Source organism: Plodia interpunctella, chromosome 1, assembly GCF_027563975.2.
Source record: "Plodia interpunctella isolate USDA-ARS_2022_Savannah chromosome 1, ilPloInte3.2, whole genome shotgun sequence".
In the NCBI taxonomy this organism is placed as follows: domain Eukaryota; kingdom Metazoa; phylum Arthropoda; class Insecta; order Lepidoptera; family Pyralidae; genus Plodia; species Plodia interpunctella.
In genome coordinates, this window is record NC_071294.1 from 12,160,787 (window position 1) to 12,182,676 (window position 21,890).

Genomic DNA, 21,890 nt, shown 5'->3' on the forward strand with positions numbered 1-21,890 from the left:
AAAATATGTGTGATCTTGAGGATCTTGAGGGAATTTCTAAAGATTTAACGAAAAGGATCTTGGTTTCGTCGTCTCCGTGTAATGACCATTTCAACTATTAATTTTATCACTTTGACAATTAAAAAGGCGGCATTTTGTTGACATTGACACTGACAGCTCTGTCGTCAGACACTGCCTTATACCTATTGTTTACCCGCTAAAAGACTAGTATGCATGGATTTAATACTAATTCCTTGCATGGATTGAGGCTAGCCGCGTTGAGACTATAAGAAGAAAAATAAAATATCAAAATTACTGGAATGAGCCGCAATGGTAACATTAAAAATGGCTGATGATGTCTGCGAAAACACATAAGATTTTAATCCTGTTTCAAAAGACTACCAACAGCACCCACTCGAATAAGCAAACAATCTCATGCAGTTTTAATTGAGCGCCATGTAGCAGCTGAAAGTATAACAACAGGCGCTGCTTATATCAAAACTTGGAGTTTCAAAGCATTAATACACTAATTAATCCCTTATTAAGTTTGTAACAAGCTGAATACTGCATGTGCAGAGCAACGTGTTCTAGAGCTAGAGGTTGTTCATTTTTTTATATGCAACGAGCGTTGTAGCGAGGACACAGGTCAGAAGATTTGGCGGTATAGGCTGTTTGATGAAACAGTTGGTGTTGTAGTCTACAGTCAAAAGATTTATTCAGAAATGAGACCTTTGCTCACGTCATTATCGACTTTTTAAAATAAAACAAATACGTAATTTCTTATTCAAATTCAATGATATTGCAGAAAATTACATTCTACTGCATCTGATACACTTTGGTTTTTCAAAAATCTTTTAAAGAATTTCAATAGTATGACAGAAGTTGTATCAACAACTTACTGTTGCAGTCGCTCATGACTTGACACGACCAGTACTGAAGATTTTATTTGCACCGGGACAGCTGTAGTGCACTTTGTTTAGTTTAAACCTGCAATTAATACCTCCGGCGGTCGGTGAGTTGTGAGCTCGCCGGGCACGCTACGATTTATACGTATTGAAGGAATTTATGTGTATTGAAACATTTGTGCTTCTGTTGGGTGCGAATTAACTTTTTTAGGAAAGTAATCTTAAAATAGCTTTTGCTCGCTCCACCCGGCTGAATTTCCCACGGGAACATAAAAACATCATATTTTTTCGAGATAAAAGATACCCTATGTTCATCTCCATACATCAAACTACATTTATACTAAATTAGAAGGAGATTAGTTAAGCAGATAAAGCGTTAAGAGGCAAACAAACCTACTTTCGCATTTATAATATTAGAAAGGACACTTTTCCTACCAGTTCGTATGTCACCGTCAAATTCTGCATATTGGTATCTATTATTTATTTTTATCCCATATTATGTCCTATCTGAAGACACTAGAAACGAAGATTGTTTGCATGAGGAGCTGGAGAGAGATCTTATTTTGTTTGAGACAGTGTATTAGATCACACTATAAGGACTCATTTGGCATCGTAAGTCGCTCATTTGGCATTCACAAAATCTAATTCCAACTTACACAATTCTTTTAGGGGTTCATTAATTTCCAAGCATATTTTTATAGACCCTCAGAGCACACAATGCTTTAACCACACACAGATTAATTGCAGGGTAATGTGATAAAAGATAATAGATCACAAAGATAGCAGCGCGCTCCTGATATTGTAATCCATCAGCTAAATGTAGGCCGTATTCCTATTTGTCTGCTTGGTGAATTAAAAAGTAATATAACGCAACATTCATTAAAGAAACTATTTTTGGAAATAATTAAATTGAAGCAGTCTGTCCGAGTAACGAATCGAACGGAGAACCGTCGAAACTTGGAACTATAAAAATAAACAAACAGAGACAATACAGCGCGGCATTGACTGTTAATTCTTTCTATTTACGAAATGAAACGGCTACCGTGACTGAATTCGATTCATTTTACGCCCTAAATCAACTTCTAAATAAATCTAGTACCTATGTGTGTGAGATTATTTTTCTTAAAAAACCCGACTAAAGTGTTCTTTTCAAAATCTAACATTGCATTATTTGTATTTCGAACTACTCGTATCTATCTACTATTATTTTATTAGACACACTTTATTAGGTCATTGTTGTGAGGTACTTATAAAGAAATATTCAATCATCATAAACTTTTTTCATAAATTATAATTATTACAATAGTATACTGGATTGTGACCGCCGCCTCGCCCGCAATCTATGATTCTAAGTAACATTTACCAGATTTTAAGTTAGACCATTCGCTATTCAACTATGACCGCATCATATTCCACGCAGTATTTTTTTACATAAAAAAATAGGTTAAGTATTCACATCATTGGCACCCATATCATCCTTGAAGACAGTTTATTATAGTAAGAGATAACAGGATATAACCGCACGTGAGATTAATATTAGTCCGGAATGCTCACAAAATTTGTCGCCTTTGATCCTTTCATTAAAATTTCACTTTGATAAATTGCAAAATTAATTCGGACATTTTTGTCCCAAAACCGTGTCCGATTGGAATACCTTCTCCTGCATTCCAACTAATCGAATTTACTAGAAATTTCTCCAACAAATCACAATTTTCCCGCCAAATCATTCTACAGAATGTTAACTTTTTAATTGAATCTGTATTAATATTAAAAAAAAATCCCTTCAGACATTCTTTCTGGCCAGTATTTCATTTGCACTGAGATTCTTTCGCCTCATTTTGCATTTTAAATTTTATATTTACTTAATTGAATCTCGGTGTCAGATTGAAAAACTGCGAAGTTTTAACTAACGCCGCTTGACAATGAAGAATGAACAAAATATTTTTTTTTTCGTAGAGATAATTAAAATGATCGTAATTGAATATTTATGTCGACGACTTTCTCTTTTTGAGCCTTAAAATTTGTAAAGCAAAGATTAAATTTTGTGCTAGAATTATTTTATGTTCTGGATTTAAGTGTTCTAGTTGAAAACGGGGAAGCGAGAATGAAAATATGTACCGAGCGACACAAGATCGAAATTAAAGGATCATACTTATACATCAATAAGTAAAGTAAAAGTAGTAAATTTCAAAATATTTTGATGATATGGATGATTGTATTGAAAATCTTCACATAGCACCTGACTTTTAAGAAGTAAAACAAAACAATAACACATGCCAGGGTCCAAAATTGGGCCTTAATGACCAAGTGAGCCGATAAACCACGGGTTCATCTTCGTTTCCACTCCATTATTTTTGCACCAACCTTTTGGCTCGACAAAAAAGAGCTTACTAGAATTATCTCTGAGAAGGAATAAAAACGTCCGGGGTATTTTTTAGTCACTCGAATTGATTTTACTCTTAATCATATCATATTCTCATGTTCTCCTATCTGAGCAGACTCCAGGTGGCATTATCGGCTGTGACAGTTCCACTGCCGGTTCGTTATAAAAGAAACCTCTAAGTTATTTGAACCTCCACATTCGGCAGCGATGGTAAACATAAATTTATTAATGTTAATGCACACTGTGTGACGCCACAAATAATGCCGTATCAGTAGCGTTGTACTGCACTTTACAAAAACCTTCACAAATTTATCTTTAAATGTTTATTTAGTCGACGCGTTAAGAATAAGGAAAGATTAATGTTACATAGTAAGTTATTAATTTAACGAATTTAAAATGCTATGAATATTGCTCTATGAAATAGGTACAAATATGTTATAAATATGTATCATACATCATACATCATAGCTTCTCGACATAACTCAGGTGCTAGCCTAAAAATATACGTTTCCTTTTATTACAACTGAATTCTGGTTGGAATTCTCACGGAGTTTGCTTAAAATTCAGCTTAGAAAGTGTCCATTCGTCAGGGCCAATATTTCATTGTTAATTTTAACGAGCTCGGGGAGGGATGAGCAGTTTTTTGTGCGAAATTAAAAAAGTTTCCGTCAGATTGAATGCTGTCTTCGAGCTGTCATGTCGGGACGTGTGGAACAGATGTTAAACTCGTATTAATGTATTTTCCACGTATCTTGACAACGCAATGAATGGAAGTTTTAAACATTACGATTTTTATAACGTTATTTATTTTCTACTAAATCTAATTCTACTGAAGATTAAAGCCACGAGAAAAATATATATGTTTAGAAGTTAAATTTTCAGAATTTTTTCTTGATTGATGAAAACTATATACGTATTATATTTAAAGTAAGCAGCAGATATTATATTTTGAAACGTTATATGAATTTATTGTAAACCGTTGCTATTGACTGAAATAAACAAACTAATTGATGTATTGTTTTTCCATAATTAATGAACCAAAGGAATCAAATTATTAGAGAGTTTTGGCTCAAATGCACGTTTTATGAAATCATCATTATCATCTGCCTTACCTTTTTCTATTATCCAAGGTCCAAAAGTCCACTTTCTTCATCTTAATCTTCTCTTATCTCTTCTTTAGATTCGTTATCAATATCACATGTCACCAAGATTCGTCGTAAAGTAAATACAGCATTGTAACACGCAACATAGGCATCAACATTTTATATTTTAATAAAAATTTAACATCACGAAACTATTTTCACACTAGTGTCGTAATGAAATTGAGGCTTTGAGGTATCTGTGAAATGAAAAATCAGTCCTAAGACTCGCCAAGACAGACCATAAATACTAGATCTGCCAGCCTCGTTGGAAGTCCAATAATTTCCCAAGGTAGCCATCGGCAAATTGACTTAAGGAATCGCCTTGAATTTTAACAATTCATCATTCCGCATTTTTATTATCAACTTTTTAACGATAACCGGGCTGAACCGGTTTCCGCCGCCACGAACCGATTTCCTCGATAATGGAATTTTTTCAGCGCCCTCTAATGGCGAGATAAGGTTTTGACGCGATCGTGGAATTTGAATTCATTGATTGGATTTTTTTTCCTTTTTTTTTCGTCACATCGAGCTGAGAACTGTTCAGGTTTTTAAGAAAACAGAAATTGAAATAAAGTGCTTCTTGCATGACTATTGATATTTATAGAATTATTTTCGAAGGTTAGTGAGGGTTTTTTTATATCTAGCGATTGAATTTGATAAATGTTTTACTTATTCTGTAGTAATTTCTCGTGTTACAATCTCTAAGGGTGAGTCGCACATACACGTTAAATTTACAAAGTTTATCATGTTTGTGTATTAATTAATAATTTGATTTAGTTTTTATAACATTTAAAAGAGAATTTAGCCGAGTGTGTTTTATGCTGTGTTTGAAAAATGTGTGTTCAGCCGTTTTGAAACTGTCAGCTCTTTTCTAGCGGGTGAGAGGATGCCAGCAACTCCGGAGTCTGGAGTTTCTTAAATGTTTAATTTTATTTTATTCAAATCAAAATAAGATTCATGCTATCTGGCCGCAGAAACCGAGCTACAATTCGCAAGAAATAATTGGATTTCATTGATTGAAATGTACAATCGGAACTTTGGAGGTGCTCGGCAAGGTAAATTGGGGCTAATTGATTACAACCCTAGCAATGAATGGTAAAGACTAATCAGATAAGGGTGTACAGTCAACAACATATAAACTCAAACAAACACATTGCAAAACCGCTGCTATGTCCGCGTCACCAGATGTGGTTGTTCCAAATGCTAGTAGTTTGTGGTATGAGTAGTTTGTATTATTATATTACTGAAAATTGTTAAGGATGATGTAGTGTAGTCGCTGCGTGAACTCATTTAATTTGGAAATATTAAAAATTAAAAGTAAATTTGATACAAGGACGAACTTAAATTCACACTCATCTATCCATATTCTCCATGAGTGTGAATTTAATTTTGTCCTCATAATATACATATCTATAATATTTATATTTAAGTAGAAGTAAGATTTCTCATTGTTCATACAGTGTGGGATGTAGTATTGACCAGCCAATTCCTTTAAACTTAATAGTTTTAGTTAGTTATAATTTATTTTTATTCGTTTAGTTATTAACTCTGTTTAATTCATTTCATAAATTACTATCTGTTGCCCGCGGCTCCGCCCGCGGCAAAAAGCCTATAACACTCCAGCTATCCAACTATCTCCACACCAAAGACCACTTGAATCCGTTTTTCCGTTTTGACGTGAAAGATGGATAGACAAACACACTCACATTTATAATATACCAGTGTGGATTTTACCTTCTTAAATAGGTCTTCGTAAAACGCTCAATATCGCTATCCCGCTCACATCTCGTCATCCGTTACCTTCCCAGCATTGAAACAAACAAATGACGGTTCCGATCTTCGGGAATCCAATACGGGCCCTAATTGAGCCCTGCGATTGATAAATAATGACAAACGGACCGACACCACTCCACTTGTTACCCCTAATGGCCATTCTGCCCCCGTAGTGTTTTATTTAAGCAATAAATGTCCCTTTAATTGTTTAGGCACAGGTTGGGTTTATTAAATTCGTTTCGAAGAATTGTTCGATGTGGAATATTTATAGGATTTTTTTGTTGGGGGCTTAAATTGAAGATGAAATATGCTCGCTCATAGGTGGACAGGTTTGAAGTAGGAAAGCGGACTCTAGGCTATGACGCTCAATTGATGAGGAAGGAACAGGGAATCGCTCAGATGATAGAGGAGTTTGGCGTGTGATTAACTTAACTTTCTTCAGACTTAATGTACCTTCTCTAGAGTAGCGTACTCCCAAGGATGTTTTATCTATACGCTATATAATTAAGCGTGGGCCTCTGTTTATCCCGTATGCGATAAAGAAGTGATGCTATATTGTATTAATAACAACCAAGTCTTCTGCCGCGTCTAACTGTTCCTGATGAAACTCAAAAATTACGATTACTAAAGATTCCTGAGGAAGGCCAAAGTGTATTATTCATTATGTATTTACCTGAGCGAAGTTTATATTAAATACAAAGAAAACTGCAAACAACTCATAAAAATAGGATAAAGCATCGATAGTGCAATATTAAAAAGAATTGAAAGAAATCAGCGAACATTATCGAAAGCGATGAAGCACTGATTGCTAACTGTATAGACTAACTAATGGAAATATTTTCATTCTTATCTTAAGTTACTAATATTATTATTTCAAAAATTTGGGTGTGAATCCTTATTCACACCCAAATTGTGTGACTAACCAAACAAAATCTATCCAACTCATCCCGTCGGAAGCATCCGTTCAAGAATGAACGGATGGATCAGCTATTGCGAAGCTCAACCATACGGGGAACCTCAGGTGATTGGTTCCGCTCTAGAAAGACCACTCATTGTCCGGGGAGTGAGGTGTTGCTGGATGTTGATGTTGAGAGTAAAGACCGGTGTAAAGCACTTCACTTTATTTACACGAAACAATTTTATTTACTTCGTGGAGTTGCAAATGTGTACTAAAAGTAAGCAAAATTGAATTTTACTTACTTTTAGTGCACATAATACATACAAATTACTGTATTCCCAGGGGTTGACATCAGGCATGCAGATCATTGAATCTAAGCCAAATCCCCAAAATTTAAAAATATTTTTTAGCTATCCGTTATCAATCACCACATCCGCTAATGCGAAGGTTTAACGGTAAGATGAAGAGAAAGAGAGAGAGAAAAGGGAAACTGGTGTATGATCTATGACACAAGAGGTCGCTGAACAATATAGGCGATCGTAACACCAATCACGGGATCTCAGGAGCGGCCCGTTGGTAATAGAAGGGAAATATGGATCCGACCTGATTTTGCTAACAGATGGCTGCGTTATCTAGGAAGGCGCAATGGATTTACTTTATGATATTTTGTTTTGTTGACGATCTATTCTTAATAAGTAGTTTGCTTGGTTGATTTTATCTGTTTATCTTCTCCGAGGTCTATGTTCTAAATTGTCCACAGTAGAATAACTCGAGGATGCCGTATTTTTTTGTTTTGCATATAGGTATATATTTTACGGTTACGATTTTTTTTCTTTATCTGTATTTTAAGCTCTTTCACGTTATTGTCAAATTTCAAGGGCTCTCGAACAATGGGATTGAACCTATAGTAATAGGTTTTGATTCCCCTGTGAAATAACACAATTTACAATTTAAATGATCTTATATTTTAGATACCGTTGATTTACAAGTTTGATTTTTTCAGAGTTAAAAAAGACTGTAGTCTCAGTACTACAGTCTTTTTGTCTTTTTGACTGTAGTCTCAGGACTACAGATATTCAGATATCTGATATAAATTTCGACTTGATATTACTAGGTATATGAAAGGCGGACACAATAGTCACCCAAATAGAAACCTTAAAAAGTTCTTAAACGGGGCACTTGTGGCTTTAACGGGGCCCGTGGCAATTTGGCTAGATTCAATACTTATAAGACCCAGATTTGTTAATTGACGTCCTCGGAGAAAAGGCTGCGTTAAAGTGTGTTGCGCCGGTTGCGCCGCTTCTTCTTAATCTACGCTTTGTAAGTCGGCAGTATACTATGGTTCAGTTACACCGCAACATTGGCATTGCGTTTATTCTCGCCGCGGATGTTTAAACAAAATAGCGTACTTTGCGTTTTTCTGGGCATGTTAAAGTTAACGTCAAAATTGACTAGAGCAATCCACCTATATTTTTATGTAAGGTTTTGACGTCAATAACTGATATAATGTTTACGTTGAATAAAGAATTTAAAATTTTGATAGTTACGGCAAATTTTTGTCACAGTTGAAATGTAAGCTCCGTTCATACGATTATTGTTTGTTTAAAGTCGAAAATTTATATGGCTATTTGCCTATTATTTTTTCAGGTTAAAAAGTCCGCGTAGGTTGGAAAGTATTCACAGGAATTTGTCAAAATGGCGCGAAATGAGAACGAATGTCGTTCCTCATTGTTTGCGGCGTTTATTTGATTTCGAATTCGATGCGAGAGATTTTTGAGAGAAAAACTAAATATGAACTTAGACACGTGTTGTTTTGCAATGACATTTAGGAAAAAGAATCTCATTGGACTGGTTGAAAATTTGGCTATTCAGGTAAGAAACAGTTTCTGTTAAAGAAATATTTATAATTATTACATTCCTTATTGACTTGACGACCTCGGTGGTGCAGTGGTAAAGTTCTTGCCACGGAACCGAGAGGTTCCGGATTCGATCCCCGGTCGGGTCATGGTGGAAAATGATCTTTTTCTGATTGGCCCGAGTATTGGATGTTTATCTATATATGTATATGTTATAAAATATAGTACCGTGGAATTAATATCCCATAACACAAGTCTCGAACTTACTTTGGGGCTAGCTCAATCTGTGTGATTTGTCCTAATATATCCTTTTGTTAAATTTTATCGTTATTAGTCCGGTATATTTACTGTTTATATTATACGTTTTGCAGAACAATTTTTTTGTAGCGGTGTAGGATTCGAACTTGGGCCTTTCGCACAGACATCACAATCAGTAGACCACCGCAGATTTTGTTATATAATAGTCAGTCAAATAATGGTTGCCACAAACATCATAACAATTCAGTAAAACAATCTAAGACTCAAAGGCATCATTTGGCTAAAGTACAAAGAAACCGATATTATTAAAAATGCCGACATGTTTTCCTTTATGAGAGGCACGTACGATATCATATGTTCTTTGTAATGGAAATTCAGGAAGAATTTCCAGTTAGGCCGATGTGAGTTTTACGAAATTTGGGTTCGTGAAACGTAATCACGTAAAATTTGTCGTCAAAAGGTGTCTGTGAAGATCTAAAATTCATCTAATAATTTCATCTAATAAGTTACCTGTAATGCCGATATTTATGTATTTACTATTACTAAAACCATCTAATATGTTTTGAACTGTAAGCAACAAAAAAAAATTACAATATATCTTTATTATAAGCATTCCGAACTTCAAACCGTGAAAACAGAATTTTTGTGTACAAACTGTACATAAATATAGGCTCTTATTCAGAAAAACTTAAGTTAAAAAACGTTAACTCAAGCAATTTACTTTAGGTGATATTTCTTACATAATAAATTAATTTCAGTATTGAAAAGCGACTGAAGGGTTATTTGGTAGTTAATAATTCCAATTAATAGCAAAATAACACTTCGCAGTCGGTAGGATTCGAACCTACGCTCCCAGAGGGAATCTGATTTCTAGTCAGACGCCTTAACCGCTCGGCCACGACTGCTTATAAAGAGCTCTACAAAACCACCAGTATTATAAAGACACCATATGTGTCGATAATTACCAATACATAATGAAAATATAAACAAAAATGAACTTTAGCTATACAGTTTAAAGTTGAAATTGCATATGATATTTTCATCAAGTGAAAGGTATTTTGATAGTATGAAGGTCAATGATTTCTCTCAAGTTTGAAAGCAGACATTTTAATGAACTTTACAATTCCACAAGTTGTTAAATTCAGATTAATTTAAGTTTCGTGAAATATTCTGAAACTTGAATTATTTGACACGCGTCGCTAATTTAACGGTTCGATTTTGCATTTGTTTTGAAGCATTGATGGTAGAATGGTCGAGAGTTTCAAGACGCCAACATATTATCGATAGATCCCTGATTCGAATCCTACCAAATGAGTATTTGGACGTGTATATAATGTGTGTTTGTTCTTGTTTGCATCTGGTGGGTCCCATAGAAATCTTTAACGTTTACTAACAAAAATCAAATACATTCTATTCGACAGTGTATGTTAATCATTCCTATAATTATTTTCTTGTCGGACCAGCAATGCTAAACATACTTTACACACTTTTGCTGTTATAACAGCAAAGAACATTTATTTCACCAAACTTAACCTACCATTACAGAAAACATATTCTAATACGACAGGTTAACCTTGTTGTTAACCTAAACATTTGTTGACAAGGTCAGAGAATTGTAAAAAATACATACAAACTAGATGAAATATATATATTCAGGATCATTATGAAAACTCATAGACTGTAACAATGCAGCTGGATCTAAATATGAAGATTTAAACTTGGTTGGAAAGTCCATTTTCCAAAAATGTGTAATTATAAAAATAAATTTAACCTTCTTAAAATATAAAAAAATGTTGTAACAACTTTTATTAAGAAGTCATTACCATAAACGTAATATTTAATGTAGCTGTCGAACCAACATAGCTTTCTTGGTGAAAATTTTGACGTTGCACGTTGTGACGTCACTCCTACATGTCATATTTAGTATGGAGCGTTTGGACGAGTCAAAAAATGCTTGATTTTATTTTTGTCATATCTTTGAAAGTATTGATTCATTATTACAGTATTTTTTCACTGGTGTTTCTAACTTATATAAGGACCTTCGAATAGTAATCAAAGCAAAAAAACAAATCGACTAGCCTATGCTTGTATACAATGTAATTCCATATTATTATTATGATTAAGTTGTAAACTGTGGTGTGCACCGATAAATAAATAAATTAGAAGTGTGATCGATGCGGAGCCGAGTGAAAAAGCCAATAGTTTATGAATATGCTAATTACAAACTGTATTCAATAATTACCGAGCATGGCGCCGTGAAGCGCGCAGCTGTGTCAATATTGAAAACAACAGATTAATTAACTAAATCAATATTTACCCACAGACTTGCGTTCGAGTTGTGCTAGTGGGCTCTTTATTAAATTGGAATCCTTAATTGCTAATAAACTCGTTTACGGCAAAGATTTATACTTTTTAAAATCTAAGTCAAAGTATTTATTCAAAAATTGATCTTCATAATCACGTTTTTAGAAAAAAAAACTTTAAATTATAGAGTATTTCTTGAAAGCTACAAACTACTAGTATTCGGAATGACCTCTGCTGAGACGAAATTCCTAAAGAAATTGACATAAATAGTCATTTAGACTATATTGTATTATCTAGTGGCAGCAGATGCATACTAATGGTTATAATATTCACTGTGTATTTCTCATGATATTTTATTTCCTATGCCGCACCACCGGTAACAAGTTATATGAGCCAGACTGATAGTAGTAGTGAGTAGGTCACGTGGCAGGTCGTACGACGATTTAGGAATAAAAATTAATGACAGGCAACAGCAACATTCCGGATTTGCGTAATGTGCTAATATCAAAAGTAGAATATTCAAAAAATTAAAGTTTTTTTGAAGTGGACTTCAAAAAAGCTTCCAGACTTCAATCGGAACACACGAGGTTGAAAGACGTCGAAAGAGGTTAAAAGGGGTTTAAAGATTGCTTGCTGTTTTGCCCATTAGTTTACCTGTGTTGGCTGTAATCCTAACTCATATTATGAACGCGAAATTGTTACCCCTTCACGCATTATCTATTGGACCGATTGTTATGAAATTTGGTACATGGGTAGAAAATAACCTGGAATAATACATAGGGTACTTTTTATCCTGAAGTTCCTACAGGCGCGAAGCCCCGGGGCGCAGCTAGTACTGTATAATACATAACATATAATGAAATAACTCAATCTGGTAACGTGTGATTTCAGCTAATGGTTTCTGATTAATTGTTTGTACGAATCCGATATTACTTAAATTGTTTAATTTCAGTCCAATATAGGTATGACTTGACGTAACAGAGTTCTCAATAATTATATAGTTCCCTAACTATTAATGAATTTAATAGATACTCAATTATAACATTACCAAATTATTACATTCATATTAACTAAATAAATTATGCATGTTTATCTCTTTTGTAACGTTTGACCAAACCAACTAGCAATTCCATGTGACCCGTCCATAAACTGACCAAAAAGTTCTTCCCCCACGATCTTTCACCCCCCACCCCCACCCCCCTGACTCGTCCAATCAGCAACTCGTTACGTTAATTTGATCACGCGCTAATCACCGCGCCGAATCTCCATCAATTTCCATACATTTGTTTTGCGAATTTAACTCGATTTCTGACCGGTCGCGGTTTAGATGCCAACAGTGGTGATTTTATAATCAACCTTGATTTTATTGTGGTGACACAGCAGATAGGTACGTTAATGATTTTACAATATAACAAATAAATATTATATATATATTTTTTGCGAAACTATTATTATTGGCTTAAATCATCCTCCATCATTCGCGGCGTATAGTTCCCTGTTTAAAATAGAATCACTGCCTTCTTCTATGATTATCGTAGGATTAAACTAAGGAATAAAAAAAGGTAACAACAGCATACATACATATCAAAGAGGTTCTATCAATTCACAGCCAAATTAAAAAAAAAAAGGTTTAGTTTTCAAGCCAACTCACGGCTATGAAGTGAATGTAACCTAGAAGATGCTCAGTCGAGAGAAAGATTATAATAATCTGTATGTATGGACAGCCAGTGATATCCAGTTAGTTCACACACAGTTAAGTTTAATGCGCAGATCGCCATAAGTTCTAAAACGTTTACTTGCAAACCCTTCCAGGTCACTTGGCATCTCATTCTGCTATAGTATAATATTTTCCATCTAAAGACGAAATTTTTCTCTTCATTGATTTTTACCTTATATTAATTAAGCAATTGAACAGTTAGGTATGTAATGCTTTAAGTTCAGCTGCAATGTAGATTTACACGTCTGTTTTATGCAATAAGTTTTGTAATTTGAAGCCAACCTCCGCGAGTCGGAGAGGCACCAGAAAATGAAGAATTAGTAAATATATAATGAATCCAAAAATTAGATAGAAACCTAAACAACTGTTTTAGTTAGATAGTTGGTAATGTGTCTATTATTAAATTTTACCTTTAAACGTGTGCATTTATTTATGCTTGAGAATTTTAATATTTAGGTCGACATATAAGAATAAAAAAGATTATAATAATTTTATTTTTTATTGTAATTATATTTATACTTTAATAATAACAAAGGTTCTGCCGAGAATAGCCTGAATCTTAGACCTTAAAATATAGGTAAACTCTGACGAAAAAAATGTGGATTGGATATTTTCCAACGACCCAGATTAGATACTTAAAAAACGTCAAGAAAAATAAAATGGAAAAGCATTTTCAATACAAGTACATTATACAAATAAATGAAAAAATTGAGCCACGTAATTAATAAAAGTGGTCAATTTAAATGACATTAAGCGATCACTTCTGTTTGTTTGTTTGTTTAGGTATCTTTCTGCATTTTATTTTTTATCCAATCGAATAACCATTTTGAAACACTTGTATTGGATACGCGTAGCCATGAATTTGTTGTTTCAATTGTGTTGAAATATTTATTTTGTGATAGAACATGTGTTATTATAAATTCTTGTTTCTTTCTCAACGATTATTATATATTGAAAAATATAAGCAGTCGTGGCCGAGCGGTTAAGGCGTCTGACTAGAAAACAGATTCCCTCTGGGAGCGTAGGTTCGAATCCTACCGACTGCGATTTTTTATAAAAATTCTATTCAGGAGTGCTTTACTGATAAGATAAACAGATAAAGGGAAAATAATAAAATTTTATTTTTTTTTATTGTTTACAGAAAGTTGAATAAAGTATATTTAGTTATTTTTTTAAACATCTTCCGATCAATTACCAAAACGTTTCTTTAATAGCCGAAACCAAAATGGCGGCGATTGTTGTGAAATCAAAATGGCTGCCGACTGGGCTCAACTTTGTGGCCAGGCTTGGCGCTTCGTCCACAAACATGGGACAATCAACGGGAACAAATATTACCTCAGGATGGAAGCAATTCCTGTGTCGAAGTTTGACTATTGGAAAATCATAAATTTTCGGTTTTCCGATGATGGAAACCGAAAATTTATGATTTGGATCCCTTTAAAAATCTGCTGTGTTTTGGTGTAAACTACCTATACGATTCATATATAGGCAGATTAGCGGAGCAGATTATTATGAGCAGATAGAAGATTTTCCAATATTATTAATTTTAGCCCCAATTTATTTTTACTCCAGATGATTTATTTGGAAGCCTGGGTGCATTATCAGGTCACGCATATCAAAACAATGGATTGTCAGCAAAATTTCAACTCTTGCTTATTTGGAACCAACAATGAAAACTGATAAGAACATGATAAGAAGAAAGAAATAAGAAGTTTTCAATTCTAATTAACTAATAAAATGAACGTATCATTTGATTAGTTAATTAGAATTGAAAACTTCTTCATACAGTTAAGTTTACTTGCACTTTACGTGTGCGACAATGAGTAAACAAGATTCAAACGAAGACAACTTGCAAGAATTAATTCAGAACAACAAAACAAAGTGGTGTACAATTGCCAGTATTTTACATCCATTGTTGAGGATTCTATTAGGAAGTACCACAATGGCCCGAATCTTCATACGTGAACATAGTACTCTATAAATCATCAACTTAGCCCAAGAACTAAGGTACGAATCCTTTGCGCTGCACTCACTTCTTTCTCTTATCTCTCGATTTCCTTCTCAGCCGTTAAGTGTCGGAGCTTGGAGTCCGCTTTCTTAAATATTTACTCAACGATAATAAATTTTCCGCATCTTTAGTTATTTAAACATTGGAACCATATTGGCTCGCATGAACATTCTTCTTGACAGCGTCAGGCCCTCTTCGAGTTAACCCTATTTGCCAGATCGACTCATTGCAGTCAGCAGTGGTTACAGAGAAACAGTCCATTTACTAATATATGACATATTTAATTCGCTAATAAATAGAAGTTTTGTTACGTTGTAACACGACTCGAAACGTCCGAGATTTAAAAAGATGATGTATATGAAAAGATGTGCGAGTTTTAAATGGTTTTGTTATACAAGTTACACATGTTTTTTTACTAATTTTAAAAATAACAATATGGAGTTCCCGCGCGTTTCCTGAATTTTTTCATCTCATTATTGTTTTCAAACTACCTGTACATAACTAATATTTCAATAATGAAACGCGAAAGTTTAAACTTAGTTATTTCACAACTGGCCACGGAACAGCACGTTAAATCATGAAGTTGGCCAGAATTAGAGCAAAGAAAGTTGTAGCTGGCTGCGCGCGATTCCTTTGCTGAATTATATTCTGGAAACTTCGAAACAATAACGAGAAATATTGTTAGTTCGTACACCCCTTTCCACGAATGTCTAACAATTAAATAATTTACAGGATAATAATATTCACTGCGAGTTTAAGAAATGATTTTAGAATAGATTTATACCTAATAATTGTTAAACTAAGTACAAAAATGAAAATGTTACTCAGCGCACTAGCGTGAGTGTTATATTGGATTTTTAATACAGACATTTTAGAGTAAAAATGTTTTTTATGACAAAAAGATTCTTCCCAAAAAAGGTAAAAAAAATTAAACAACGAATTAATGTTCGTGTTCACAAAAGCCTTAAAATATTACTAGAATAACAAATTTTAAGAGTAAGAATAACCAACAATGTATGGAAAATATGTAATAAACCGGCGCCACTTGGAGTATGATGACGTAGTTTACTGCTCTATACAATGTATAGAAGTATATAATCTACACCCGCGAGAGGAATACGTGGATATGTGAATGTTTCAGTGCGCAATATATGGATTTAAAATATTGGACTTATTATTAATATTGTTCTATTTTAAAATAATTATTTCTATTTGATCTAGGGCTAAGATCAATTAATATATTTATTTGTGGAACATAGGTAACAAAAAAATGTAATTAAAAATCATAAATCCCTCTTTTCCTTCCTATGACTTGCCTTAGCTTATAAATACCTATTCTTATAATTCAAAGTTTGAAATTAGAAAAAAACTTTCTTCTATTTTTCCATTAAATACCTCGTCTAGTTTTGTGACTTATTAAATTATTATTTTTATACGGGAAATTATTTTATAAGTATAAAAATAAATTATTTTTAAAATGTAACAGATAGATGCTATGTAACAAGAAAATAAAGGAGGAGTTTGTGAGTGAGATCCCGAACTAGCGAGATTAACCAATTATCGGAACTAGTCGGCCGACGATGGCTGCTAGGGTTGTAACATCAACATATTAATATCGATAATCTACAATTTTTTTGTGTTTTGTCGAGTAACAAACAAATTACTTTAAATCGGTAACAGATAGAGGTACAGTATTATATTTCTTTCCTTACAGTGTAGACAGAGCCAAAAGTTCAATAGTAGTTCGGAGAGTAAGAATATCCCTTTTTGTTAATTGACTTTTACTTCTTTGCGGGGAGAAACCACGTTACGGCTTTTTCCCCATAAAAGGACAAAGAGCATCTTGAAAGACTTCTAAAAAATATAAATTAATTGTCATGTCATGTTCACTGGATAAGACACAAAAGAAGTTAAGTTATTAAGTGCAAATAGTTAAAAACTACGCAATATTCCATACGCGGCATAATCACCTTAAACAAATGATACTGTGGCGACATCTACCACGCCACATGCACAACGGCGCAGATGTAAAAAGATGACCAAATGCAATGAATAACAAGCCACACAAGTGATCGAGAATACTACGGACAGATGGCACGACGGTCGACTCACTATGGACAGCTAACAAGCCTAGACCGCGCAGACAGTGCGTTTTCGATTGGAAGCATAAATACAATATGACACCGTCGGAGCCGTGCGGTTCCCCAGGCGCAACACCTAGCCTGGCGGGAAGATTAAGAGCATAATCACCTATCTCCCGCTACAATACGGATTACCTAACTTATCACCTAAGTGTATATAATACATGCAGCTATCAAAATGGCCAAGAAAGGAAAAAGAGATATAAATATTTAGTGGTATTTTAGATGAATTTCCCGTAAAAATAATTGCAAGAAATTCTCTGGTTTCCATTAAAATACTTGCAAAATCAAAAATCTAAATCAAAATCAAATATTTTATTCAGATATTAGGCGTTCACAGGCACTTTTTCACGTCATGTCAAGTTTCTTGCTCTGAAAATACCTTTTGCTCTGATAATAATAAAGGTTTTAAAATAATGGTATTATCTCAAAATAGTTTTGTGTTAACTCACGTAATGGTCGCATAAAACATTTTATTAAAACTGTTCTTTCATAATCATTTGACAATAACATAGACAGTTTTATACTGATCATGTTATTTGGCGTTTCTTATTCGAGAAAATATATCGATATCGATACTTATCGATATCGATATATTTTCTCGAACCCTCCTCAATAACCCCGGTTTCGGTTTCAGTTATGCTGACTCTGGCCTCGACTGGATCTTGAGTTCGTTTACTTAGACTTTCACACAATCTCCGAATGCACACCCTAAATTCTCCTAAAACTCCGAATGTAATAGAATCCACTATATTTTGGTGGCAAGTGGGCAACGAATACAAGAATTTTTTAAATTAAACGGCTTTACATTTCACTAACAAACGAAAAACATACCATAGGCTTCGGGTTCGACGCTGAGAGATTAAATAAAACTGACTTTAATTACGTTTAATTTTTTTTTAAATAGCTGCTTGAGTACCACGTATATACAATTCACAATCATTCATTCATGACCGTCGCAAGTGGTTTGCTAATAACGATTTCTTATTTGTCTATATAAAAATTGTTATTAAAATACTTTTACAAATAGCCTAAATAAAGTTCCCAATTAGCTGTACAAAAACCTAATTAAAATTTTCAATAAGATGCAAATTAATTCTCTTATGGTCATTACGAAAATGGGCACAAACACATTTTTCCTGTGTCCCTTCCGGCGAACGGTTATGGTTCGTGAAGTCATCATATTCGGCCATTGTTACAATTATTCGTAACGTACGTACGTGTTGTTAGCCCTTTGTATTATTAACATAAATCGTGATTATATAATCAACTTGGCAGACATTATAATTAATGTTTAAATAATAATATAATAAAGTAATAACAATAATATAGAGAAAATGATGTATGATTATCATAATAATACCATGGTACGATAGATATAAGAACATTACATTTATTCTTATTGTATAAGTTTTCAGTTTAATTATTAAAATACATTGGCCGCAAATAAATTAAAAAAATAAGAATATAGTCTAAAAAATAAAAATGACATGTAAAAAAAAGAAGTATATTTTCCCGCTAATTTTAGTTCTATGTGATCAATTGAATTGTTACATTTTCGCTGTGATTTTGGAAATATATCGTAGTTCTGTTAACTTTTGTACTTTTGGAGTTTTATTTAATATTTGAAGTTCAGTTCACTGGAAAAAATACCAGAGGGAATAACATCCCAAGTTATTCGATTATCCGCTTATGTCTGTGCATGTTACAGACTAAGTTTTCATTGCTACAACACTAAGTAAGTAAGAAGCATGGCAAAAAGGCACAATCAATTGTTAAATGTGGATGACGTTTTGCGTACCGAACCGTTACGTATGGCGACGCCGACCAACTCCTCTGTTCGCAATACCACGAGGACGAATGAATATGCTCAAACATACACCTCCGACTAGAGCGCTGGGGGTTCTAAATGAAGTTGCAATACAAATCGACTTATTTGGTTGTCCTTTGACAGAGTTTACAAGAGCTATATTGTATGTATTGTGCTATGGTAGAAATCATGTGTAATTTTAGATCTTAACTATTGCATTGGGAGCATCTGTAATGGTAGTGTAAGACATAATGTATTAACAAAATAAATAAAATTAGACCACTGACGTGTCACGGTTCTTCATGAATAGACACTATCTGGTAGCTGAAGACACATTAATTATATCAATTGTTAAATTGAAATCTTGTCAAAGGAAGTTTCGCTTCAACAGTTGCCGAAAAATCTGTAAAACTCTTGTGTGTTAAGTTTCTTACTTTTAGAGTAAAAACAATATCCAAGCTTTAATTACTTGTGCCAATGAATGTCGGTCCAACCTAACAGAACTAACCCGGCGTCCTAATTGAGCGGTGGTACGCTGTAGAACGCAATGCAATGCAACGCTATGTAAGCGAGATTAGGCTATGCATTGACTCGTAATATACACACACACACACACACGTTTTGTAGCGTGTTTTGTACATAGTTTTAAAAAAATAATTTTTGTTTTTAACTATCGTAAATATTTAGAATCGAAGGACGGAGAAAGATACATAGACAGAGTTTTGTTTATATTTATATTAAAATTGATTTTCTAACTCTGTCTTGTATTCTAAAAAAATTCTTACATATATGTGTATGTGAGAATTTTTTTAGAATATGTATTCTACGGATTTTATTTTCTCATATTTCTCATTATATTTTAGGATAATTGTATAAAGATTTTATGTTCCAAGACAAGGCCAACGAAAGAGCAATAAAATTGGCACATATTCGTCTCAAATTACTTAAATACCCATAACGACTTAAAAAGAAGAAGAATCCATGAAGATACCAATCCCTAGTCCTAGTCATTCCGTGTCGCGCTGCCTTGTCGGATTTATAGCTCCGCTAGGACGACGAGCGACCCGGTTTAACGCTTGTGTTATATTATTATTGTTCTAGTTAGCTGCTCAAACGGCTTCAGTTCTTCGAAAGCCAATGAGAATGTAAATTAAGGAATTTAACTCTAATGTTCATTGATTTTGAGACATTATTCCTGTTACACTTAGCGAAAATAGATATATATGAAAAAATAAAAAAATTATTATTGTAAAACACGCAAATTTTGATGCAGACTTTGATGCAGTTTTCACCATTATTTATTCTATATCCCGTGTGAATCTGAGCCATGATGTTAGTGTTCCATAAAATGCCAAACTGAAAAATATTATGTTGACTAAAAATACCTAATCGAATCGGATATCCAAATGTAAGTTTTAGAAAGATGATCACAAAATTATATACTATGTACTTGTATATTTAACCGTATATTTAAATGAAAATTAATTGAGTTTATATACACTACAGTGAAGACGGCGGTTGTTTTTTATTTTTATTTTTGGAAAATCTGTTTATTAATGGCTAGTACCACTTGTCTTAAAAAAGGTCTACTGAAAACTATAGTTGACTTTTCTGTCGATAATCACACGTAAGTGACCCGTTTTGCTTATTAATAATGTCTGTTTCTCACGTCTTGAGTTAATTTCTATTTTCCCTAATAATCGTGGAACAAAGTGAGATTTGGCATTGAGCCGGATCACATTACATTCCGGTATAAATAGATAAAACAGATTACAGAAAGATTAAATTACATCGGAGCACCGATATTGTCAGATAATCCATTTATATTGTGGCTTTTATTACTGTTACTATGGGATTTAATCAAAATTGAATTAACTATCAGGTAAGGACGTAATCCCTTTGTGGTGATTGATTGGTTGTGATTGATATGATCGACATTATTTAGATTTATTAGTATCATTATCGACATAATAACGCATTCAGGGGTACTGATGGATTTGACAAGCTTCTTCACAGATATTTGCGGAGAAGATTTCTTTTATAATTGATATCAGTGATGTGACTTTATTAACACTGCCTGATGACACATCAACTGCAGAAGCTGCATGTCTATGATACAATAATAAAAAAAAATCGAACTCGCCCGAACAGCATTCTAAGTATGACGGCAGCAGGCTGGGCTGTGTGTATTTATTGTGTTCTTTTAATTATGTATTGTATGCACCTATGTAATTACATATATATTTTGAAAAAGAAGATTCTTTAATCAGTCATTTTGAAAATCTTAGGATGCGTCAGTTAACTTTGACGTTAATTTTAAACTGCGCGCCGGTGTCGTGTAGACAAAATGACTTATCATGGAATTAGTAGGTACTCCGTGTACCTACTAATTCCATGTGACTTATTGTCTTTTTCTGAGCAAGTTAAGTTCAGTCACCTTCGATATTCAATCAAAGATTACTGAACAACGCATCTGATGCAACGCATTATGAGTATTTCAAAATGGCATTCAGACTGATTATATAATCTTTTTTTTAAAGAAAACTTAAGTATATAAAATATTTTAAAAAGACTAACCTAGCTTCCATACGGCTTACTGATGTCTTATAACAAGTTCACAGGTCTAGGGTAGCTGTAACAGGAACTGTAGGACCGATATAACAGACAAGGCGAGACAATAGCCTTAGCTGCCGTGTAAATTTATAATAGTACTATT

At 33.6% G+C, this 21,890-nt stretch overlaps 1 protein-coding gene and 2 non-coding genes across 3 annotated transcripts in view; 2 read left to right on the plus strand and 1 right to left on the minus strand.

The window, feature by feature from the left end:
• The window catches only part of side-II (sidestep II), a 458,967-nt gene that overhangs the window by 88,910 nt on the left and 348,167 nt on the right, over positions 1 to 21,890 (plus strand). The gene's annotated exons all lie outside the window — the stretch shown is intronic.
• TRNAS-AGA (transfer RNA serine (anticodon AGA)) lies at positions 10,018 to 10,099 on the minus strand. Its single transcript has one exon. It is a non-coding gene; the product is annotated as a tRNA-Ser (tRNA).
• On the plus strand, positions 14,180 to 14,261 carry TRNAS-AGA (transfer RNA serine (anticodon AGA)). Its single transcript has one exon. It is a non-coding gene; the product is annotated as a tRNA-Ser (tRNA).